Source organism: Lolium perenne, chromosome 7, assembly GCF_019359855.2.
Source record: "Lolium perenne isolate Kyuss_39 chromosome 7, Kyuss_2.0, whole genome shotgun sequence".
Lineage (NCBI taxonomy): Eukaryota > Viridiplantae > Streptophyta > Magnoliopsida > Poales > Poaceae > Lolium > Lolium perenne.
The window spans coordinates 96,018,528-96,043,872 of record NC_067250.2 but is presented as its reverse complement, the minus strand read 5'-3'; the positions used below and the strand labels follow the sequence as shown (position 1 = coordinate 96,043,872).

Genomic DNA, 25,345 nt, shown 5'->3' with positions numbered 1-25,345 from the left:
GCGACAGAAAGAATTATTCAATACTTCGGGAGCCTTTGATCAAATACAAGTTTTTGCCCAAATGCTCGGGGGCTACTCCGACAAAAAGTAAAATTTCGAGTATGACAATATAGAAAATGTTGAGCCTACAACCAAGCACAAGTTCTTGGCTGTAGCCTCGGGGGCTACTCCCATCGGGAGCGCTGTTCGCGCACCCGAGAAATATAAAAATAAAGAGAGAGAAGAAGAAGAAGAGGAAAGAGTTCATATTGCGAAATAATGACAAAATAGCGACAAGGTGGAATAAAATGTTGAGCCTACAACCAAGCACAAGTTCTTGGCTGTAGCCTCGGGGGCTACTCCCATCGGGAACGCTGTTCGCGTGCCCGATGAAATTAACAAAGGAAAAATAGAAGAGCAAGAGAGTATATTTCGAGTTATAATTAACTCTACATATACTCCCATCGGGAGAACAATATAAGTCATATTTGACTCAATAAAATGTGCCATTCCAACAGCCGGAAAAGCACTCGACAATATATTCTCAGAACGCCAAAGTTGCGATCAATTTCTGAATGCCGCAAATTTGCGAAGGTAAGACCCCAGAATCCATTCTGCTGGGCGTGGCATCGCCAAAGACTGCGCTCTGCTACTTTTATCCGTATCAACAGATACGAAGAAAAATCCTAACGGACGCGTTAGGTACCCGATAAATTTGACTGGGACTCGACAGAATGGTAAGACCTTAAGCGGCACCTGTCGACGTTTACACCAGTATCCCGAGATCATGTCCGGGGACGTGATTTTGAAGTAGGTTTTTGCGGATTGCCACTAGAGCAGTTAACTAGTACCTGATCCGTCAGATGAACTAGCCCCAATTACCAGTATCCCTGTACAATATAGAATTTTATGTGAAGAAATATAAAAGGTTAAAGCTTTCGAGTAAAAATAAACAATGGAGATTTTCCCTGACTCTACGATTCAAGCAAAATCTCGGGGGCTACTGACATAGGCATCCCAAATGGGCCTGCCGAAGATGGTACCCGGGGTTTACTGGAAGCCCAATACCCGAAGAATAAGAAGATTCGGGAGCCCAAGATTTACTAAGGAAAGATAGAGTTGTAATAGGAAGTATTGTTTGTGATCTGGCGGGATGAGTTAGAAACCGTCCCGGACTATGTAAACTTGTATAGCACGGATCCCTCGGCTCCACCTCATATATAAGGGGGAGTCGAGGGACAAAGAATCGATCGAATCATTGTCTGCAAACCCTAGTTTTCATAGTCGTCGAGTACTTTTCGGCTGAAACCTTCGAGATCTACTTGCCCTCTACTTCTAACTAAACCCTAGCCTACAATCCATAGGCATTGACAAGTTAATCCCTTGTCAGCTGGTTGTGTTTTCAGGAAAAGAACTCCAGACGAAGCTGAAGAATTATTGGCTAAAATAAGCCGGAATCATGATGATTGGAATACACCTGAACCAACTCCAACGCCAATATTGAAGAAGAGGGGTTTAATTGAATTGAATGATGAAGATATGAGGGAAGCTAAGAAGTCTCTCAAGGAGAAAGGTATTAAATCCGAAGATGTGAAGAATCTACCTCCCATAGAAGATATATGTGAGATAATTCCCCCTTCATCCATGATTGAGGTAAACTCCCTTCAACGCTTTACTAGGGAAGATATTCCGTATTCGAAACCTCCTGCTCAATGCTTAGATGAGTTTGATAATTATATTGTTAAGCAAGAAAATTTTAATATGAGAGTAGAGAATCATCTAATGGAAAATTCTCAAGCTATTAGCAATTTGCATGATATTGTGGAGAGAACCTCCAATGATGTTAAGATGCTTGTTAAACATTTTCAAATGGTTCAAACTCAAATTGATCAACTCACTAAAGTGCAAAGTGACTTGTTAAAAAATAATTCTAAAAAGAAACATGCTTATGAAGTAACAACTAGAGGTGGTGTCTCTACCCAGGATCCTCTATATCCTGAAGGGCATCCCAAAAGAATTGAACAAGATTCTCAACGAATTGAACCTAATGCTCCTTCTAAGAAGAAAAAGACAAAGAAACATAAAAATATTGTAGAATCCTCTGAACCTGTTAATGATCCTAATAGTATTTCTATTTCCGATGCTGAAACTGAAAGTGGTAATGAACATAATAATGATAATGATAATGATAAGAATGATGCTTCTGATAAAGAAGAGGTTGAAGATGAACCTGAAAAGCATGATAAAAATAAAAAAGTATACTAAAGAAGATTTTATTGCTAAGAAACATGGTAATGAAAGAGAACCTTGGGTGCAAAAGCAAATGCCTTTTCCTGCTAAGAAACTAAAATCGAAGGAAGAAGAACACTATAATAAATTTTGTGATTGGATGAAACCTTTATTCTTGCAAATCCCTTTGACTGATGCTATTAAATTGCCTCCTTATTCAAAGTATATGAAAGATATTGTTACTAACAAAAGGAAAATCCTCAATGAGGAGATTTCCACTATGCTTGCTAATTACTCTTTCAATGGCAAAGTTCCAAAGAAGTTGGGCGACCCAGGTATACCTACTATTCCTTGTTCTATCAAGAATAATTATGTTAAAACTGCTCTATGTGACTTGGGAGCCGGTGTTAGTGTTATGCCTTTTTCTCTGTATAAGAGACTTTACTTAGACAAGTTGATACCTGCTGATATATCTTTGCAAATGGCTGATAAATCTACTGCTATTCCTGTTGGTATATGTGAGAATGTTCCTGTTCAAGTTACTAATAACTGCTTGATATTAACTGATTTTGTTGTGTTGGAAATGCCTGAAGATGATAATATGTCTATTATTCTTGGGAGACCTTTTCTTAACACCGCAGGGGCTGTTATTGATTGCAATAAAGGAAAGGTTACTTTCAATGTTGATGATAAGGAGCATACCGTCTATTTCTCCAAGAGGATTGATAAAGTATGTGGAGTTAATACTATTTCTAATGTGAGAACTATTAAAGTTGGAACTATCGATTGTCCTATATATGAGCCTAAAGAAGGATATCAAAGTCTTATGATTGGATCCATATCAATACAATTCAAGGTAACATGATTGATTTGAGGTTTATTTCTTCGTATGCTATGTAAAATTTATTTGGTGGCAAGACTTGATCAACCTTGTTAACAAATACTTTTTATATGAATAGAGGAGGTAAACAACATCTCTTTCTCCCTCCACTTGCTTTACTTGCTGTAGCACTTTTGATTTGCAAAGTTCCTTAGTTAATTAGAGATTTCAAAATTTTCCTGGCCAGTAATAATAAACTTAATGCCCAGAAATGTGCATTTTTCAAAGTTTTCAAAAATTCACAAAAATTATACCGTTGGTCCTATTTTTCGAAAATGAACCTGGGAGCACCTAGGGATGACCAGTGGGGCACCCCAGGGTGGCACCCCACAGGCCGGCGCGGCCAGCAAGGGGGGGCGCGCCACCCTGGCGTGTGGGTCCCCCTTTGCCCCACTTTAGCATCTCTTCCTCCCAGACTCTTCTCTCTCCCGAAAAAATCGACACCAGCTTTCTCTCACTCGCATTTTTGCTCAAGAGCTCAGGATTTTTCGATCTCTTTGCTCAGCCCAGATTTACATGCGAAATTTGGCACATTTGCTCTCCGGTATGTGACTCCTCCGATTATCCAAGTAGAATTTTGTTTGGTTGAGTATATCTTGAATATTTTGCTGATGTAGGTAACATGTTTAGTGAGCTTGCATGCTTGTTCTAAGTTGTATAAACTATTTTTGATGCATAATTAGTACTCTAGCAAGTTCATATAGTAGTTCCCCTTGATTATATGTCACCAAATCAAATTTTATATTGTTTGTTGAAAAATTTCAGAAAATGGAGTGGAATAGATATCAACTAAACCAACAAGAATTGGAGGTGCAACAAGTCATGAGAGTGAACCGCGAAGAGGGAGTATACCCCTCTTACTACCCGTGCACAGATTTCATGAGAAGTGCAGGAATATTGGAAGATGTTCAGAATCTAATTTCTCGTGTAGGGTTGAATGATTTTATTGATGGAGAACCATGCCAATATGCAAAATTGACTATGTCTGTTGTGCAGGATTTTAAGTTCAATTGGTCGCAATCTAACCCCATGGTTCAGTATAAGATTTATAATAAAACTGTCAACTTGCCAAAAAATGATTTTTGTACAGCAATTAGAGTACCGCAATGGGGATCATGCGAGAAGATAAGGGGATCGCCGCGAGAGCTCTTAAGCCTTTTCGAGATGATTTGTCATGGAAGGAGTTTCTCAGAGGATGGTGGTAAAATCACTAGCATTCAACTCCCAGCTATCCGCTACTTTGCTTATTTCATTACTAAATGCGTTCTTGCTAGAAAGAATGGTAGTAAACTATCTATCCAGGATTTAGCTTTTCTGGCTGCTGCACTGCAAGGTAGTAAGACTTATAATTTGGGGGCATTGATAGCTTATAGACTTGCTACCAACCGTGAGAAGGGCGGAATTTGTGGAGGTCTCATCGCCTCTCGTTTACTAGCTTTGCATAGAGTAGAACCTCACCATCTTGATATTCAACTTTCCATAGAAAAACTTGACATAGTCTCCATGATTAAACATGAATTTGTTTCTGATTCATCTAATTTGGGTAACCTGTTTTATAAGATGACATTTTACAAGAAGTCTTGGAGAACAACTAAGAAAACTGAAAAACTAGTAAGACTGCCTGCGTCTGTTCTATTTAACCTTGGTTCCAGGGAGGATTGGTCAGTCACAGAAGGTGCACTGAATGCACACATAGAGGGAGGAGGCCATCATGCAAGAGACAACACGGAGGCCGAGGAACACCTCGACTCATCATCCGATGCAGCAAGTTCCCCGCATCAAAATTTTGGGCATGTGGAGCCTCCACGCTTTTCTTCTGCACAGGGACCTTACTATGACTACGCCATGCATTATCCACCGGCGAGGAACAGCGACCCTCGCTGGGGTTGAACTCCACTTAGGCCAAAAGTCTAAGCTTGGGGGGAGGTATACCGGCATCACTCATTCTTTGCATATTATGGTTGCTGGATACTTGTATATACTTGTTTAGTTTGTTTGAGTGGTTTTCTAATGAGAGGGAGATGATATTTGGGGAAGTGCTGCCTGAAAACAGATTCTGGGCTGTTACCGAAAAAATTCTCAAAAATAGCCAGAACGATATTTTGCGAAGCCAATTTTTGTGCATGTTCCACAGGTTGTTATCTAACTTCCATTAGTTGAACACTTTTCTATTTGAGCAGTGGAAGAATTTCTTAAAAATCGAGTACTATACTGCTGTCAAGTTTGACGAATTTCTGCTGCTTCGTGTTTATGTGACTTTTCTAGTTTGCCATTTCTTGTTTTCGCTTTGTTTCTTTCCTAAAACACAAAAAGACCAAAAATATTTCTGTTGTTTCTCTCCATCATTTGTTTATTTTGGTTTCTAGCATTTATTTCGCTTTATTTGCTATCGTTGGTTTGCTATAAGAAAATCCAAAAAGATTTTGCTTTGTTTGCTTGTTTCCTTTTGTTCTTGTTCCCAATTCGAAAACACCAAAAATATTTTCTGTTCTTCTTTGGTTTGTAAAGTTCATCATGAGTTCAATGGTCTTCGGTGGCTGGAGCGTGGTTTTCATTTCATATTATCCAAGCTACGCAAGTGAAAAGCAATAATGACGATCTACGACAATTGGATTGTGGTGAGAGGCTGGTATGAACTCTATTTGTTTTCATTTTTGTACATATACTCATCCATGTGAGCATGCTTAGTTGGTTCATGTGAGGTATATGCCATTTGAGAAAGTCTAGTAGTTCATGATCTCTCATGTTTAGCTCCAATTTATTAATATGAGTAGCATGTCATGGATGTTTGTTTGCATTGTTTTATTCATAAGTAGGTATGGCATTGTGGTATCCTCCTCTGAATAATTCATTTATATCGACTTGGCACATGCTCACGCATGCATATGACTGAACAAAAGTCAATTAAGCCTCTATGATTTACATTGCTTCAGAGTTCTTGTATCACTTTTATGCCTCAGTTAATTTATTTTGCCGCAAGCATGATTATGACAGTTACTGCTCTCTTGATTTGTCGCTCCCTAGTCTTTTGCTAGCCTTCACTTGTACTGAGCGGGAACGCTGCTCGTGCTTCCAAACACCTGAAAACCAAGTTGTTCCAAAGTGTCCACCATAAATACCTATGCATGGCATTTCAAACCATTCCAAGTAAATTCTCATGCGCTACCTTTAAAACCTTCAAAATGCTTCTCAATTTGTGTTAATGTTTCATAGCTCATGAGGAAGTATGTGGTGTTTAACTTTCAACCTTGTCATTTACTCTTGACGGACTTTCATTATGGACTAGTGGCACATCCGCTTATCCAATAATTTTGCAAAAAGAGCTGGCAATGGGATTCCCAGTCCCAAATTAATTAACCTAAATAGACACTCCTCCATGGTATGTGATTGTTGGACGGCACCCGAAGGATTCGGTTAGCCATGGCTTGTGTAAGCAAAGGTTGGGGGGAGTGTCATCATAATAAAACTAAAATAAAAAGGCACTCCTTCAGGGTATGAGATTGTTGGTAGGCACCCGAGGATTCGGTTAGCCATGGTTTGTGAAAGAAAGGTTGGAAGGAGTGCCACATAAACATAAAAATAATTCATGGGAGCCGCTCTTGGAAGTCCGGTTGGCGAGGTAGTTGGTGTACCCATTACCATTCGTTGACAACAACAAACACCTCTCAAAATAATTTTACTCATGTTTTAAAAATGAAAAGCTCTAGCGCATGTTAATCCCTGCTTCCCTCTGCGAAGGGTCAATCTTTTACTTTTATGTTGTGTCTCCATTCTTTCTTTGAGCACTATCTTGAGAGCATAACTGTCATTCTTAGTATAATATGCTTGTCTCAAAATATGATTGATTGTGGTATAACTTTGATGCTTTTATCTTTGACAATCACTACTTCTAGTCTTTCTATGAACTTCAGAGGTGCCTGGGCATTTATGTTTTGCCGATCAAATATGGGCAAGCGAGATACCACTTTATCATACTCTTTTATGAACATTGCAATCCTGCTTATAGACATGATTCATGATGCTTATTATTAATTGTTGGTACCTCTCCATGATTGACATAGCTATTAGATGATCTTATTTGCATGCATCTTATTATGAACTGCCTAAGTGTTAGCTATATCATGAGAATATATACATCATATGAACAAATGTGTTCGTGAAAGTTCTTTTATCGCTCAGTTGTTAACTGAATTGCTTGAGGACAAGCAATAAGCTAAGCTTGGGGGAGTTGATACGTCCAAAACGTATCTACTTTCCCGAACACTTTTGCTATTGTTTTGCCTCTAATTTGTGTATTTTTGATGCAACTAACGCGGACTAACGCTGTTTTCAGCAGAACTGTTCTGGTGTCTCGTTTTTGTGCAGAAATCCAACTTTCAGGAAAATCCTCGGAATTTATGCAGAAGGTCCTATTTTCCCAGAATATGGGCGGAGCCAGAAGGGCAAGCCAGGTGGGGGCCCGAGGGCCCCACACACTAGGTCGGCGCGGCCTAGGAGGGGCCCGAGGGCCCCACACACTAGGTTGGCGCGGCCCAGGAGGGGCCCGCGCGGCCCTAGTGTGTGGCGGCCTCGGTCGGCCCCCGACGCTCTCCTTCGGACTACTTATTGCCCTCGACCTAAAAACGCACGGGAAGAGGTGGGAAGTCGCCAGAAAGCCTCCAGAACGCCGCCACATCGCGAAACTCCGTCTCGAGAGCCAGAAGTATCCGTTCTGGCACTCCGCCGGGACGGGGAATTGGAGGAGATCATCGCCATCATCACCACCGACGCCTCTCCATCAACCAGCCATGTTTCCCCCATCCATGAGTGAGTAATTCCCCCGCTGTAGGCCGAAGGGGATGGTAGGGATTGGATGAGATTGGTCATGTAATAGCATAAGATTGTTAGGGCATAGTGCCTAGTGTCCGTTATTGGTACTTTGATGATATTGTTGCAACTTGTTATGCTTAATGCTTGTCACTAGGGCCCGAGTGCCATGATCTCAGATCTGAACATATTATTGTTTCATCATGATATTCATTGTTTTATGATCTTACCTGCAAGTTGTATACACATGTCGCTGTCCGGAACCAATGGCCCCGAAGTGACAAGAATCGGGACAACCGGAGGGGATGGTAGTGATGTGAGGATCACATGTGTTCACGGAGTGTTAATGCTTTGCTCCGGTACTCTATTAAAAGGAGTACCTTAATATCCAGTAGATTCCCTTGAGGCCCGGCTGCCACCGGCTGGTAGGACAAAAGATGTTGTGCAAGTTTCTCATTGCGAGCACGTACGACTATATATGGAACACATGCCTATTGATTGCTTTGTACTTGGACACCGTTTTATTATTATCTGCAAATGCCCTGCTATGATTGTTACATGAGTTTCTCTCATCCATGCAACGCCCGTTATCCGTCCCCGTGCCTACAGTATTTTAATCCTGTTTTTTACTATAATCACTACTGCTGTCTCTGTTACTCTGTTGCTATTATTTCACTACTGGTACTGCTATAAAACTGTTACTACTGATAAACTCTTGCGAGCAAGTCTGTTTCCAGGTGCAGCTGAATTGACAACTCCGCTGTTAAGGCTTTCAAGTATTCTTTGTCTCCCCTTGTGTCGAATCAATAAATTGGGATTTACTTCCCGCGAAGACTGCTGCGATCCCCTATACTTGTGGGTTATCAGGGGGCGCCCCCCTTGGGCTGCGCCGCCCACACGTGTGGTGGCCCTGTGGCTCTCCTCTGGTCCCTCTCGGGTGTTCTGGAAGCTTCGTGGAATTATAAGATGCCGGGCGTTGATTTCGTCCAATTCCGAGAATATTTCCTTACTAGGATTTCTGAAACCAAAAACAGCAGAAAACAGGAACTGGCACTTCGGCATCTTGTCAATAGGTTAGTTCCGGAAAACGCATCAAAACGATATAAAGTGTGAACAAAACATGTCGGTATTGTCATAAAACAAGCATGGAACATCAGAAATTATAGATACGTTGGAGACGTATCAGCATCCCCAAGCTTAGTTCCTACTCGTCCTCGAGTAGGTAAACGATAACAAAGATAATTTCTGAAGTGACATGCTACCAACATAATCTTAATCATACTAATGCAAAGCATATGAGATGAATGCAGCGATTCAAAGCAATGATAAAGATAATGATTAAACAACTGAATCATATAGCAAAGACTTTTCATGAATAGTACTTTCAAGATAAGCATCAATAAGTCTTGCATAAGAGTTAACTCATAAAGCAATAAATTCATAGTGAAGGCATTGGAGCAACACAAAGGAAGATTAAGTTTCAGCAGTTGCTTTCAAATTGTAACATGTATATCTCATGGATAGTTGTCAACATAAAGTAAAATAATAAGTGCAATAAGCAAGTATGTAAGAATCAATGCACAGTTGACACAAGTGTTTGCTTCTAAGATAAAAAGAAGTAGGTAAACTGACTCAACATAAAAGTAGAAGAATGGCCCTTCGAAGAGGGAAGCATCGATTGCTATGTTTGTGCTAGAGCTTTCATTTTGAAAACATAAAGAGAGCATAATAGTAGAGTTTTGAGAGGTGTTTGTTGTTGTCAACAAATGGTAGCGGGCACTCTAACCCCCTTGCCAGACAAACCTTCAAAGAGCGGCTCCCATGAAACATTTTTATTTTTGGGTGGCACTCCTTCCAACCTTGCTTTCACAAACCATGGCTAACCGAATCCTCGGGTGCCTGCCAACAATCTCATACCATGAAGGAGTGCCTTTTTATTTTAGTTTTATTTAGATGACACTCCTCCCCACCTTTGCTTTCTCAAGCCATGGTTAACCGAATCCTCGGGTGCCGTCCAACAATCACATACCATGGAGGAGTGTCTATTTTTTGTAAAATTATGAAAGTTAATTAATTTGGGGCTGGGAACCCCATTGCCAGCTCTTTTTGCAAAATTATCGGATAAGAGGATGAAGCCACTAGTCCATTGGTGAAAGTTGCCCAACAAGATTGAAAGATAAACACCACATACTTCCTCATGAGCTATAAAACATTGACACAAATAAGAGGTAATAACTTTTGAAGTGTTTAAAGATAGCACTCAAGGAATTTACTTTGGAATGGCAGAAAATACCATGTAGTAGGTAGGTATGGTGGACACAAGTGGCATAGTTTTTGGCTCAAGGATTTTGGATGCACGAGAAGTAATCCCTCTCAATACAAGGCTTAGGCTAGCAAGGTTGTTTGAAGCAAACACAAGTATGAACCGGTACAGCAAAACTCACATAAAAACATATTGCAAGCATTATAAGACTCTACACTATCTTCCTTGTTGTTCAAACCCTTACTAGAAAATATCTAGACCTTAGAGAGACCAATCATGCAAACCAAATTTTAGCAAGCTCTATGTATTTCTTCACTAATAGGTGCAAAGTATATGATGCAAGAGCTTAAACATGATCCTTATGAGCACAACAATTGCCAAGTATCACATTATTCAAGACATCATACCAATTACTACATGTAGCATTTTCTGTTTCCAACCATATAACAATTAACGAAGCAGTTTCAACCTTCGCCATGAACATTAAAAGCTAAGAACACATGTGTTCATATGCAACAGCGGAGCGTGTCTCTCCCACACAAGCATTTATTCAGATAATGAAAATAACAAAATGAAAATAAAAGCACACAGACGCTCCAAGTAAAGTGCATAAGATGTGATGGAATAAAAATATAGTTTCACTAGAGGTGACCTGATAAGTTCTCGATGAAGAAGGGGATGCCTTGGGCATCCCCAAGCTTAGATGCTTGAGTCTTCTTGAAATATGCAGGGATGAACCACGGGGGCATCCCCAAGCTTAGACTTTTCACTCTTCTTAATCATATATCATCCTCCTCTCTTGACCCTTGAAAACTTCCTCCACACCAAACTCAAAACAAACTCATTAGAGGGTTAGTGCATAATCAAAAATTCACATGTTCAGAGGTGACACAATCACTCTTAACACTTCTGGACATTGCACAAAGCTTCTGAAAGTTAATGGAACAAAGAAATCCATCCAACATAGCAAAAGATGCAATGTGAAATAAAAGGCAGAATCTGTCAAAATAGAACAGTCCGTAAAGACGAATTTTTTAGAGGCACTGGACTTCCTCAGATGAAAATGCTCAAATTGAATGAAAGTTGCGTACATATCTGAGGATCACTCACGTAAATTGGCAGATTTTTCTGAGTTACCTACAGAGAACACTGCTCAAATTCGTGACAGCAAGAAATCTGTTTCTGCGCAGTAATCCAAATCTAGTATGAACCTTACTATCAAAGACTTTACTTGGCACAACAATGCAATAAAATAAGATAAGGAGAGGTTGCTACAGTAGTAACAACTTCCAAGACTCAAATAAAAACAAAAGTTGTTGTAGTAAAATAAAAACATGGGTTATCTCCCAAGAAGTGCTTTCTTTATAGCCATTAAGATGGGCTCAGCAATTTTAATGATGCACTCCCAAGAAATAAGTGTTGGGATTCGTTGCATAGAAAACAAAAAATTTCCTACCGCGAACACGCAATCCAAGCCAAGATGCAATCTAGAAAACGGTAGCAACGAGGGGATTATCGAGTCTCACCCTTGAAGAGATTCCAAAGCCTACAAGATGAGGCTCTTGTTGCTGCGGTAGACGTTCACTTGCCGCTTGCAAAAGCGCGTAGAAGATCTTGATCACGGCGCCACGAACGGGCAGCACCTCCGTACTCGGTCACACGTTCGGTTGTTGATGAAGACGACGTCCACCTCCCCGTTCCAGCGGGCAGCGGAAGTAGTAGCTCCTCTTGAATCCGGCAGCACGACGGCGTGGTGTCGGTGGTGGTGGAGAAACCCGGCGGAGCTTCGCTAAGCATGCGGGAAGTGGAGGAGTGGGGCGGCTAGGGTTTGGGGAGAGGGGGCGCCGGCCATCTAGGTGGTGCGGCCACCTTGTGGTTGTTTGGGTGGCCGGCCCCCTCCCCTTGGCCCTCATTATATAGGTGGAAGCCCCAAGTGTTGGACTACAAGTCTCCGAATAAGACCCGAACCCAAAACTTTCCATGTGATAGGGAAACCTACCCAAGGTGGGAATCCCACTTGGGGTGGGATTCCCCCCTTCCATGTGGGGGGGGGGGGGGGTGGGGTGGCCGGCCCCCTTAGGGGAGTCCACTTGGGACTCCTCCCCCCTTAGGGTTGGCCGGCCATGGAGGTGGAGTCCCTTTGGGACTCCGCCTTCCAAAGTGGTTTCTTCCGGACTTTTCTAGAACCTTCTAGAACCTTCAATAGAACCTTCCAGATCATTTTAAATCTTATAAAATGACTTCCTATATATGAATCTTATTCTCCGGACCATTCTGGAACTCCTCGTGACATCCGGGATCTCATCCGGGACTTCGAACAAATCTTCGAACTCCATTCCATAATTCAAGTTCTACCATTTCAACATCAAACCTTAAGTGTGTCACCCTACGGTTCGCGAACTATGCGGACATGGTTGAGTACTCTCTCCGACCAATAACCAATAGCGGGATCTGGAGATCCATAATGGCTCCCACATATTCAACGATGACTTAGTGATCGAATGAACCATTCACATACGATACCAATTCCCTTTGTCACGTGATATTTTACTTGTCCGAGGTTTGATCATCGGTATCACTCTATACCTTGTTCAACCTCGTCTCCTGACAAGTACTCTTTACTCGTACCGTGGTATGTGGTCTCTTATGAACTTATTCGTATGCTTGCAAGACATTAGACGACATTCCACCGAGAGGGCCCAGAGTATATCTATCCGTCATCGGGATGGACAAATCCCACTGTTGATCCATATGCCTCAACTCATACTTTCCGGATACTTAATCCCACCTTTATAACCACCCATTTACGTAGTGGCGTTTGATGTAATCAAAGTACCTTTCCGGTATAAGTGATTTACATGATCTCATGGTCATAAGGACTAGGTAACTATGTATCGAAAGCTTATAGCAAATAACTTAATGACGTGATCTTATGCTACACTTAATTGGGTGTGTCCATTACATCATTCATATAATGACATAACCTTGTTATTAATAACATCCAATGTTCATGATCACGAAACCATGATCATCTATTAATCAACAAGCTAGTTATACAAGAGGCTTACTAGGGACTCCTTGTTGTTCACATAACACACATGTATCAATGTTTTGGTTAATACAATTATAGCATGGTATGTAAGCATTATCATAAACACAAAGATATATAATAACCATTTATTATTGCCTCTTGGGCATATCTCCAACAATAAGAGATGAAGCAAAAGATAACATCAAAAGGCAAATTCAAAACACATTTAAGTCTAACCCACTTCCTATGAAAAGGAATCTTGTAAATAAACAAGTCAATGAAGAACAAAGTGAATAGCATAGGAAGACAAAACAAGTGTAACTTCAAAAATTTCAGCATAAAGAGGGGAAACTTAATATTATTAAGATGCATACAACCATGTTTCCCTCTCTCATAATAACTTTCAGTAGTATCATGAGCGAACTCAACAATATAACTATCACATAAAGCATTCTTATTATGAGTCTCATGCATAAAATTATTACTACTCCCAACATAAGCATAGTCATTCTTATTAATTGTAGTGGGAGCAAATCCAACAAAGTAGCTATCATTATTATTCTCAACAAGTGTAGGAGGCATAGTATAATCATAATAAAATTTACTCTCCATAGTAGGTGGCACCAAAAGACCACTATCATTATAATCATCATAAATAGGAGGCAAAGTGTCATCAAAGAAAATTTTCTCCTCAATGCTTGGGGGACTAAAAATATCATGCTCATCAAAACCAGCTTCCCCAAGCTTAGAATTTTCCATATCATTAGCAACAATGGTGTTCAAAGCGTTCATACTAATACCATTACTAGCACGCAAATAAGGTTTCATAGGTTTTTTAATTTTCGCAGCAAACAATCCATGTCTTAACTCAAGAAATAGATTAAAAAGCTCCATGTTGCTTTCCATTATGCCTAACTAGTGAAATAAAAACAAGAAACAAAAAGATGCAATTGCAGGATCTAAAGGAAATAGCTTCGAGCACTTACAACGACAACCAGAAAATAACTTAGTTACCTGGGACCGGAGTGTGAGTGCCTTTACCTTTCCTCCCCGGCAACGGTGCCAGAAAATACTTGACTGTCTACAACTGGCGCGTGGTTGACGAGGGAGGAAATCTTGTTCCTTCAAGTCCCCGGCAACGGCGCCAGAAAATAGCTTGCTGTCTACTGTTGGCTTCTTTTCCTGTAGACAGTGTTGGGCCTCCAAGAGCAGAGGTTTGTAGAACAGCAGCAAGTTTTCCCTTAAGTGGATCACCCAAGGTTTTATCGAACTCAGGGAGGAAGAGGTCAAAGATATCCCTCTCAAGCAACCCTGCAATCACGATACAAGAAGTCTCTTGTGTCCCCAACACACCCAATACACTTGTCAGATGTATAGGTGCACTAGTTCGGCGAAGAGATAGTGAAATACAAGTGGTATGAATGAATATGAGCAGTAGTAACGGCGCCAAAAAATAGCTTGCTGGCGTGCAGTTGATGGTAGTAATATTGCAGGAAGTAAAGATGCAGTAGAATAGTAAATAAGCGATGATTGCAGTATTTGGAAACAAGGCCTAGGGATCATACTTTCACTAGTGGACACTCTCAACATTGATCACATAATAAAACCACTCTACACTCTCTTGTTGGATGATGAACACCATTAATTGTGTAGGGCTACAAGAGCACCTCAATGCCGGAGTTAACAAGCTCCACAACATTCGATGTTCATATTTAAATAACCTTAGAGTGCATGATAGACCAACGCAATTATACCGAGTACTAACATAGCATGCACACTGTCACCATCATACTATGAAAGGAGGAATAGATCACATCAATACCATCATAGTAATAGTTAACTTCATAATCTACAAGAGATCACAATCATAAACTACGCCAAGTACTACATGATGCACACACTGTCACCATTACATCATGAAGGAGGAATAGAGTACTTTAATAACATCACTAGAGTAGCACATAGATTAATAGTGATACAAAGCTCATATGAATCTCAATCATGTAAGGCAGCTCATGAGATCATTGTATTGAAGTACATGGGAGAGAGATTAACCACATAGCTACCGGTACAGCCCTTAGCCTCGAGGGAGAACTACTCCCTCCTCATCATGGAGAGCAGCAGCGGTGATGAAGATGGCGGTGGTGTCGATGGAGATGCCTTCCGGGGGCACTTCCCCGTCCCGGCAGCGTGCCGGAACAGAGACTTCTGTCCCCCAGATATTGGCTTCGCGATGGCGGCGGCTCTGGAAGGTTTCTCGTACCGTGGCTTATTCGTATCGAAGATTTAGGTCAGGGGGCTTCTTATAGGCGAAGAGTCGGAGTCGGAAGGGCTGCGGTGGCTCCACACAATAGGGGGGCGCCCCCCCTTGGGCCGCGCCGCCCACACGTGTGGTGGCCCTGTGGCTCTCCTCTGGTCCCTCTCGGGTGTTCTGGAAGCTTCATGGAATTATAAGATGCTGGGCGTTGATTTCGTCCAATTCTGAGAATATTTCCTTACTAGGATTTCTGAAACCAAAAACAGCAGAAAACAGGAACTGGCACTTCGGCATCTTGTCAATAGGTTAGTTCCGGAAAACGCATCAAAACGATATAAAGTGTGAACAAAACATGTCGGTATTGTCATAAAACAAGCATGGAACATCAGAAATTATAGATACGTTGGAGACGTATCAATCGCCTCCCCAACACCATCCTTCATCTCCCGTGCTCTTGGTCGTTTTTCTTGGCTGGTGGCTGGATGCGTGGGAGGAAGGACGACGGGAGGAGGAGGCTTATTCGCGCACAGCCTCAACAGGAGGAGGAGGAGGAGGAGGAGAGGGGGCGGCGCTGGGTGGAGGAGGGACTGGGGGCGGCGCTGGGTGGAGGAGGGGCTTGGGGCACCGCTGGCCTGGAGGAGGAGCTGCAGCCATGGGAGCCTCGATCGTCCTGTCAAGGTGCCCAGCCCAGCCGAAACCCCTCTCCCTCCCCCTCCCCTCTCGCTATGGATTGATTATGAAATACCTCTTGTGTTGTTCATTGATCTGCAGGTTTACTGGTTTTTAGTTACCTTGCTTGCTGATCTTGCGCTTCGGCATGGAGCAAATCAACTACTGGTTTTTGGTTTACCTAGTCAGGTTTACTTGTGTTGTGGCGGCAGGGAAGCGCGCCCCCGGCCAGCCAGCCGGGAACAGACAGGTGACTGCGTGGATGCATATGACACCGGGTTGGGACTTCTCTTAATTCGTTTTTAGCTCTTCTCCTCCGCTTGTGATCTCTATCATTTGTACAGGTGATAGCATGGAGAGGATAGTCCGTTCGTGCCCAACATCGAGGCACGGTGCTTCTGGCTGCACCTCCTTGAGTGAGCTCCTCCTTCCTATTCTTTGCCCCTAATTTAATTTCTGTTCTGCAACTATGATTTGGATATATAGTTGTGCTATTGATTATAATCCACTGCCAGTAAGCCGTGTTGTTGAATCTTTCATTGATCCAATTATGTAGCCTTCCAAGCAAGATTTAATGAGGCTGCACATTTTCAATGTCAGGTATTTCCAGCAAATCTGCACTATATGTTATATCTGTGGCACAGCATCGTCGACAGCATGGCAGCGGCGCTCTTCTGGCCTGTTTACAAAGCTTTGGTACATGGCATGGTACCACAACGGACTGTACTTCACAATATACATTTCTGGAATAAGGCATTGCAATATGAGACAGTCAATTAAGATCCGATGATGACCCTGAAAATTCAGAGTTTATCAAGGTTACTCTGATTCTTCTTGACATAATATTTCTGGACAATTTTAGTTTGTTGTGTATGAAGTATTCTTTTCCTCACTTCCCTGTGTTGCTGTAAGCTGCCTTCATATTTTGCATGACTGTTGATGCCTTAATTATATTGATGAGTTTATATTTGAGGATATCCATTATGCTTATATTGAGTCTAAGAATTGTTTTGTGGTGAAATCTAGCTTTGAGCTTGCTTCAGTTATTCTTTCCCTTTCTCTAATTTAATTTTTGTTTCACAGTTAACTTGGGTGCCGAGGAGATTTTACGTTCATTGCTACTGAGCATGCTAATGTCCATTGCTACTGAGCATGCTAATGTCCACTTGCCATGGAAGTGAGGTAGTGCTCACAATGTGTTTGCCACTGAGCATGCTACTGAGCAGGGACAAACGTTGCAAGGTGATGTGCTGCCTTGATGCCCTTCTCTTCATGTTCTTGGCAATGCCCACTTTTTTCAATGTGTAATTTGGTGCCTATTCGGTTCTTCTGTACAGGTTGTGATTAATATGCCTGAGCAGCAGATGGAGATGCTGCTGCTACTAGAGATGTTGCTGTGTGGATCTGTTGTCAGAACTGGAGAAGCAAGGTGAGGTGATTTCATCCACTGATTTCTTCCTCTGTTAATGCCATCATGGTTTTCTCATACTTTATATAATTCATTCAAAGAATATTTTCAGATATTTTTTGAATTGAGGAGACAACCCATGGTTTGCTAGGTGTCGCTTGTGCTGCTTATAGGTGCCTCGAAGGCGGCGTCTGCTCGACCTGCAGCCTGCAGGTTGGTCCTCCTCGGCCACCAAGTCGTGCTCGCCTCTCCTCGGAGCAGCTCGCTGGTCGCCGCCCCATATTGCCGCTGGCGAGTACGTGGTTGCATGTTGAAGGTCCTCCAGCCGCCATCCTCTTGCAGCGAACCTCCAACCGGTCCTCCACATCTAAGCAAGGTGTTGTGCTGATCTCTCCTATGTCTCTTCTTTTTTGTGTATGCTTATGAAAATAGTAGGCTATTAGCTTTAATTTGGTCTTTTGTGAACGAATAATAGATTTGCTGTGAAATCTGATATAATTTGTTGGTTCAGATGTGTCATGGAAGAAGATGAAGTTATAGAGAAGATTAGGCCTTGATGTTCTACAGGTAATTGTTACAGCCTTTCCAGATCTGAACCGTGGTGCAAGCTAGGGGTTGTTAACTTTGTGTGGTTGTGTTATATGGCAGCAAGGTGGTGTATTGGATTCAGTGGTGTGAGATATGTGCGTGCTGCCACCTTTGCTTAATACTTTTTTCATCAACCGTATTGCAAGCTAGGGATTGTTGATTTTGTGTGGTTGCGTTGTTGTTCTGTTTCTCGGCAGGGTTCTGCTGCTCACCAACCAGTAGAATTTTTTTTTTGCGAGAAATCCACCGATCTATTAATAATCATCAACAGTAGTACAAATAGCCCAAAAAGTAAAAGAAATTACAAATTGGTACTCGGACCACCTAGCGACGACTACAGACACTAGCACGAGCCGAAGGCGCGCCGCTGTCCTCGCCCCTCCATCGCCGGAGTCAGGCAAAGCTTGTCGTAGTAGAGCTTGTTGTAGTAGACAGACGGGAAGTCGTCGTGCTAAGGTCCCAAAGGACCAGCACACCAGAGCAGTAACCATCGCCAATGATGACAACCATAGATCGGAAGAGACTGACATGAAACCACACCAACTAACACGAAAACCGACCGGATCCCAGGAGATCCGACGGGCACACAACTCCACGCGCCCTCCGTCAGCGCTAGATGCACCACCGGAGCGAGGATAGGGCGGGGAGGACCTTATTCTGACTTCAGGATGTAGCCGCCGCCTCACCATCCCAAAAAGGAGACTGAAAAGCAAACTAAATTAAGGACGAAAACTCCCCGCCGGCGAGGGACCGTGATCCACCACACCTCCAAGGCCCCAAGGCCACCGGAGGTGGAGCGGACCAGCGGTATCGCCGGCGAGGAGGACGGAACCCTAGATGGGTTTTGTAGCTTCTTGCGCCGCCTCCTGATTGTTTCCGCTGGGTACCGGTTCAACTACAGACAACTAGATTGGTTTTCCAGGAGAATTTGTTGTTGATTTTCCAGGAGACACTGAGAAGATTGGTTTGTCTTACAGTTCCTTGCTTTATTTCTGAAAACCTTATAACATCTCACTGCTCCTCCTTTATAGGTCGTAGGGGACTGGGTGGCGGTGCTCCAAGCCAGCAGGGGGCTGGGTGGCAGTGTTCCACATCAGTAGAACACTACTTAATTTGCCTTTACAAAGTGAGTACCGGTGACTGTCCCATCAACCCGTGGGGTTATCTTTTGGTACTGACATCGTCTAGGTCTTTGGCTGCTCAGTGTCTCATTGTAAATAATATTGTTGAAACCATCTACCTGCCTTTTGGAGTCCTAAGTGAGACTCATTGGGAGATTGAAATCATGTTTCCCTAGCCACTTTAGATCAGTAGACTGATATAATGTTACATATTTAGTAAACTTGCATGTGTGTAACCATGTAAGTATTACGTGCTATTGAAATCATGTTTCCCTAGCCATTACTTAGATCTTCCGGTTGCTTAAGACTTATTTATGAGTTTATGATTTCTGATTTCCTACGATCTGGAAAATGCGCTTTCGAATCTATATACTTGGGATCAAATTCATATGGATATAAATATCAAGTGATCTATAAAAATGGTGACAACCACGGGCAAAAAATTCAAAGAAGCAACAAGCGCCGCGCGGCGAGCCGCGCCGTGCAGAGATGGTGAATTCATTACTATATATTTAGTTGGTGACTAAATATTCTAAACTGCTTCTCATATTTGGGCTCTGCCTTTAAAAGTTTAGATAGTTTGGTTATGCTTCTCTTGGTCAGAAATAGATCAGTTCTCTCTTTTCCAGAATACAAATAAAAACCATGTCCATTGAGGGAGGAGGCCTTTACAAAACAATAGACTATTACGGTTGCTTTATGGGCTCTGTAATATAGTATACCTTATCCCATTTGAGATGTTGGTATTTTGAAAGTATCTACTTGTTCAAAAAAAATAGCATTTATGGCAAACTCGATATTATCACGCTAAAAATTCAAAAGTGTTTCTTGATACTTCCCCTCTGTTATCTTGATACTTCCAATCTTCAGAATATATACTGTATCAGTGTGTTACCAAATACGAGTACATTATTGGGGTAAAATAGAGGGATATGTACTTCCATTTTTCATATTGATAACTGATTGAAACACTTTTGGTTCATGAGAGTGCTGCCATGTTTTGTCAATTATTATTTCAGTGCTTACATTACTATTGTACTTGCTCCATTCTTGATTATGACCATCTATTTTACATTCAGTTCTCGGAACTTAAGTATGGGTGACAGACTGCTTTTCGACATAGAAGAATACCATAAGGAAATGGTAAGCCACCTTTTCTTTAAAATATTCTCCTTTAAGAAAGAAGCAAATTTTCTACGATCATTTGCTTTGGAGGAGCCATTTTCACTATACTGATGGCACTTCTCATATAGATTCCTCTTTCGATTCTTTTTTAAGAGTACATCAGTCCAAGACGACAATTGTTACAAAGTTCAGCTTTAAGTGGTTTCTAAATTCCTTTCAATTTCTGTTGGATAAAATACCATGTACATGGTGCAACATAATATATCATTATATGCAGCAAAATTGTATGCTTTCCTGACTGTTTTTTCTTTCATACCAAATTGCATGACTAATCTAAAACATGATTGGTTATATATATTTTCTGCACATCAGATTGATTCTATACCAAATGGCTACTACACGTTTGAGTTCTTTTTACCTCATCACATAGTACTACTATTAATTACAAATAGTGAGATTGGCCATGCTCAAGGTTCAATGACTTGATGCAGGTAATTAACTTTTGAGAGCATGTCATCCTATGTTTAAATTTCTTTGAAAGTTGTGCTTCCGCAAGCCCAGGTGTCTTTTCTTGGCATCCTTCTCTCTGTGTTCCTCTCCGATGGATTCATATTATGCTTTATGTGATTTATAGTTGTTTTTTGGCTCCTGGCAGTGTGAGTTATACTAATGACACACTTCATTTATCATGCTAATGGATCTATTGGCTTATTACTCCTGATATTGTTGCCCTAACCTTATCTACGATATCTGGTGCATTTCTTTTAGGACAGCTATTTACATCTATGCAAGGATACATCTCTGAGCACCCGGCTTCTTCTATACCTGTCATTTCTGTTAGGACAGCTCTGTTAGGATACATCTGTTAGGATACCTGTCATTTTTATTGTCAGAGAGACCTGCGTGAATAAGTTCATTAGGCATATGTAGGCATTAATATATGTGCCAAGGCCAACATATGAAATAAGAAACTGAACATTAGACAACCTCAATGAGTGCATTTGCAATTTCATGGAGTTAGGGACTGAATCTGGACACTTTGTTTGACGGAAATGAGTTAAACTGAAATAATTCAGCTACGAACTGTTATTATCTTCCTTTTGTTTCCCATATTCTTTGCTGGCTTATTTCCCAACTAATGTTTTTAGAAACTACATCCCACTTCACTGTGCTCATATCGACAGCCTACCGGGAAAAGCATGTGATCTTTAATTTCATTTACATTATTTGAAAGGGGTGCTTTTAACAGCCCTACCTTGAGCTTGAAATCCTCCTATTTGTGTCTGCAGTCATGGTGAAGTTTTAGAGCTTATATACTTTATTTAATGTTTCTCTAATTATGCCCGTGCTTGCTTGCCATTTTTTATCTTACCATTCTAATCCATGTGTATGTTCTGTTGGATCGTCACTATCACAATATGTCGTGTTCCTTTTTGCACTGCAGTTTGACTGTGCTATTAGATAATTCCATATGCTAGGATTTTGTCTAGAACACTATCTCTGGTTTTAAAAAAGAAAGTGTTGTGAAAAGCCGTTTTCTTGAGTGCTATTAGTTATAGCCATTGCTTGCAGATTTTCTATATTTTTCATTTGGTGAGTTCATGTAAAGATTTTCTCATAGTTTCTTGGTCCGAATTCACATGTTTCAGCTGTGCATACCTCGACTGCTCTTCCTTTGGGTCGCCTGTTCTCTGTATGTGTTTGGTCCAACATAGAACTAAGAGGTACACCCCTTATTTTTCATTGATGTACTGTTAGATGTCCTTTGAGGTTCTGTATCTCTTGGTACAGGTGTATGTATTGCCCTGTGCTGTCAATGCGCTTGGTAGTTGGTGAATCAACCACATGTAGTAATCCTTAAAGATAATCTAAGACATTTGTGAAATTATAGAAGACTGCTGCTTCCCTGTTAGTTTGTAGGGCGGTCGATTTACTTGAATTTGTGTTTCTCAAAATTTGCTTCTAAAAGAGTAATCTACAATATTCATTGTCAAAGAAAAAAATGTCTACTCAGGTTGCTACTGTGTGAATACAAATTCTTAGTATACACATGTTTTTTTTTAACAGGACATGTCGGCTTTGTAGTTCTGTATAGCAACAATAGATGGCGATATGGCTCTCGAGCTCATCTACTCCCGCCCGCTGATTGGCTGGGTTCACTGTGCGTACGTATTTCTTGGAACGAATACAGTTCACCAAAAAAACTGGCAGCGTATGTGTACCGTGGGACCAAAGTGCGGACAAGGTTTGGGTAACTGACGGAGTGAGATAGATTTCTGTACCGCTGGCCAAATTACAGAATCCTGCAAATCGAGTTACAGTTTCATCGCTAACATGGCGGAGGGGCGAGCCTGCGCCGCCGGCCTGATCTCCTCCCTCCGCGCCGTCTCTCCTTCCATCCCGAAGTCCCTGGCTGCCAAGCGACGCGGCGGCCGCCATCCCCGTCAGCCACTTCCTGGATCGAAGCTAAAGTTGTGCGGCTTCATGGCTCCGACAACGGCTGGAAGTCGACCTGCCGTGGCCTCCTAGGTTCCTACTGATGGCGCTCCATGCTCCCGTGCTTGAGTCGCTCCGAGCCTGCAACGACAGTCTCCGGCATCGCTTCAGGAAGAAGCTGCCAGCGCTCCACCGAGAATCTACATGCCGATCTAGGATGCGCGCACACGCACACGCAGGTAAACATCGTAGGGGCATATGCCGCAACGGATTTGGGACGTAGTTGAGGGACTCGCCGGAATCTGGATCCATGGTGACGGTATCCATGGACTCCGCCCGCCAGAGATTAGGGGCACCGTCGGTCTACGCTGTGTGGTCATCGGAGAAAAGCGGGCACGCCGGATCTCTTTGTTCCATCGGCCGGAGTTGAGGAAGACTATGGCACATCTAGCCGCAGAAAGGACACAGGATTAGCGGAAGATCTGTGAATCCTGGACAACGCACGAGTAATAAGCCGAGGATGGCATTGAGATGGTTCCATCTGTGGATTATTTGATAGAGAATGGGGAATGACAGACTGGGTGTCGGGTTCTCCGGTCAATAATCTGCACGGGTGATAGTGTAGAATCAAAACTGTGCCGATTGACCCCGAACGGCACTTCCAGCAATTATAGCAGCGCGGACGTGGGCCATACACATATCAGTTGAAGACACCGCAATTCTGAATACACCTACCAATACATTGACATGTGCGCATCTCAAGATAGTTCACTGGTCAGGATATCAGGACCAAATGTGCCCGAGATCAGTTTCACATTTCCGCAATAGATGGTGCTATCTATTTTTCAGGTTTCTAATCAACTCGGTCTGCCTCAGAATTAAGCTAAAGCTAAATTTCTGGACATAATGCATCAGCCATAGCCCATAGGTAGCTATTTTTTTACACTAGGTTTGACATTTGGAGCTTGAATAAATACATGTGTTGCTTTTAGCATAGTTTTTTAAATTTAGTGTTTCCTCCCTATGCATATTTCAGCAGTGCGTACCTCGACTAAGAGCCGTCTACCCATGCTGGTGGAGGTGGTGGTCTAGCGAAGAAAGCTAGAAACTAAGTTACCCTGCGCCTGCAGAGATGCTACTCCTTAAGGTCCGACCAAACCATACCTATTGTTAAATGAGTACACACAGCTACCCTTGATTAATTCTGAACTTTTTTACTGCAGATCAGACTTATTTTGCCTATCCATCGTCTAATTCCATGATGGACTCAAAAACCTGTCCTCGGTGATATTTTTGTTCCGTCATCCAGGTCTCTGTTGCCGAATGTCTCATTGTTGATGTATATTGAGACCAGCTACCTCTGCCTTTTAGAATCGGTGTTGGTTACACAAAACTCATCAGGTTATTGACGCGTGTTTCCAAACTGATCGAAACTTATGTATTTAGTACTATTTACATGTGATCAAAACTTATGTATTGAATGCGGTGTGAATTTCCATATTGCTTCCCATGTGTGCTTCAGCATTGGTTATTCGTTTGATCTTCCTGTTTAAGATTTTATTGTACGATGTTATGACTTGATTTCATAATATGCGAAAAATATGCCTTCAAATTTATAGACCTGTGATCAAATAAGTATGGATAAACTATCCTTTTAATAATCTGTATAAATTGTTGGAACCACGGGAAAAAAATTCAAAGAATCAACATGTGCTGCGCGGCGATGTTTTGATGTTTTGATTACCGATTTCAAAGAATCTTATTGTTGCTTAAGACTTTTATTGTATGATGTTTTGATTACCGATTTCATATGATTTGGAAAATACGCTTTTAGATATATATATACTTGTGATCAATTTCATATGAATAGAATTGTCCTTTAAATGATCTGTATAAATGGTTGTAACCACGGGCAAGAAATTCAAAGAAGAAACAAGCGCTGCGCGGCGAGCCGCGCCGTTCGAATCTAGTTAAAACATATACTCCCCAGGGGATTTCACCCAGGAAACAGCATCCACGTCATGGTAAAATCTGAGTCCGTTCAATCTTATTCTTGGACGGCTGAGATTGTTTCTCGCTAGATTCTACTGGAATCAGCGTTTCTTGTTCCCAGCTTCTACCTCTAGAGCGGCTTCTATTTACCTTGCTTCTGCTTCTCCTAGAGACAAATACGGAGTAGTAAAGAATTAACCTTGAAGTCCAAAACGATGCACTGCTCATGAAGCACCTATTCAAATTTTTTAACCATCACGACACGCCTTGGTTTCAAATGGTGTGGCAAGCTTACTACCAGAACACACCACCACATGTTGCAGGTCCAATAGAATTTTTTTGGTGGAGGTACGTTTGTAAACTATTCACACCTTCAGAAGCGTGGCCAAATGTGCACCAGGTGATGGCAGCACAGTTATGTATTAGAAGGACCATTGGGATGACAATCTCCCTGCTCTGAAATTTCCTAGAAGTTTTTCATTTGCCTTAAACTCGGATACTTCTCTGAAAACAATGATATCGTGTCAGGACATTGAACAATTAGCCCAGCTCTTTGCTATA

At 41.8% G+C, this 25,345-nt stretch overlaps 3 long non-coding RNA genes across 13 annotated transcripts; all 3 read left to right on the top strand.

The window, feature by feature from the left end:
- The first annotated feature begins 16,019 nt into the window (after positions 1-16,019).
- Positions 16,020-17,493, top strand: LOC127316587 (uncharacterized). 4 transcript variants are annotated; one of them, XR_007860497.2, is made up of 6 exons: positions 16,020-16,123; positions 16,304-16,364; positions 16,459-16,530; positions 16,715-16,932; positions 17,198-17,356; positions 17,452-17,493. It is a non-coding gene; the product is annotated as an uncharacterized lncRNA (long non-coding RNA). The 4 variants fall into 4 exon arrangements; XR_007860495.2 differs by having other exon boundaries at positions 16,046-16,123; positions 16,217-16,364; XR_007860496.2 differs by having other exon boundaries at positions 16,304-16,530.
- Positions 17,486-18,343, top strand: LOC127316588 (uncharacterized). Of its 2 annotated transcripts, none has more exons than XR_007860498.2 (5): positions 17,486-17,543; positions 17,674-17,898; positions 18,034-18,089; positions 18,171-18,205; positions 18,308-18,343. It is a non-coding gene; the product is annotated as an uncharacterized lncRNA (long non-coding RNA). The 2 variants fall into 2 exon arrangements; XR_007860499.2 differs by having other exon boundaries at positions 17,635-17,898.
- A 777-nt stretch (positions 18,344-19,120) lies between these two features.
- LOC127316586 (uncharacterized) lies at positions 19,121-24,313 on the top strand. 7 transcript variants are annotated; one of them, XR_011749076.1, is made up of 6 exons: positions 19,121-19,236; positions 20,311-20,374; positions 22,006-22,080; positions 23,669-23,720; positions 23,832-23,939; positions 24,016-24,313. It is a non-coding gene; the product is annotated as an uncharacterized lncRNA (long non-coding RNA). The 7 variants fall into 7 exon arrangements; XR_007860492.1 differs by having other exon boundaries at positions 23,829-23,939; XR_007860491.1 differs by having other exon boundaries at positions 23,642-23,720.
- The last annotated feature ends 1,032 nt before the right edge of the window (positions 24,314-25,345 follow it).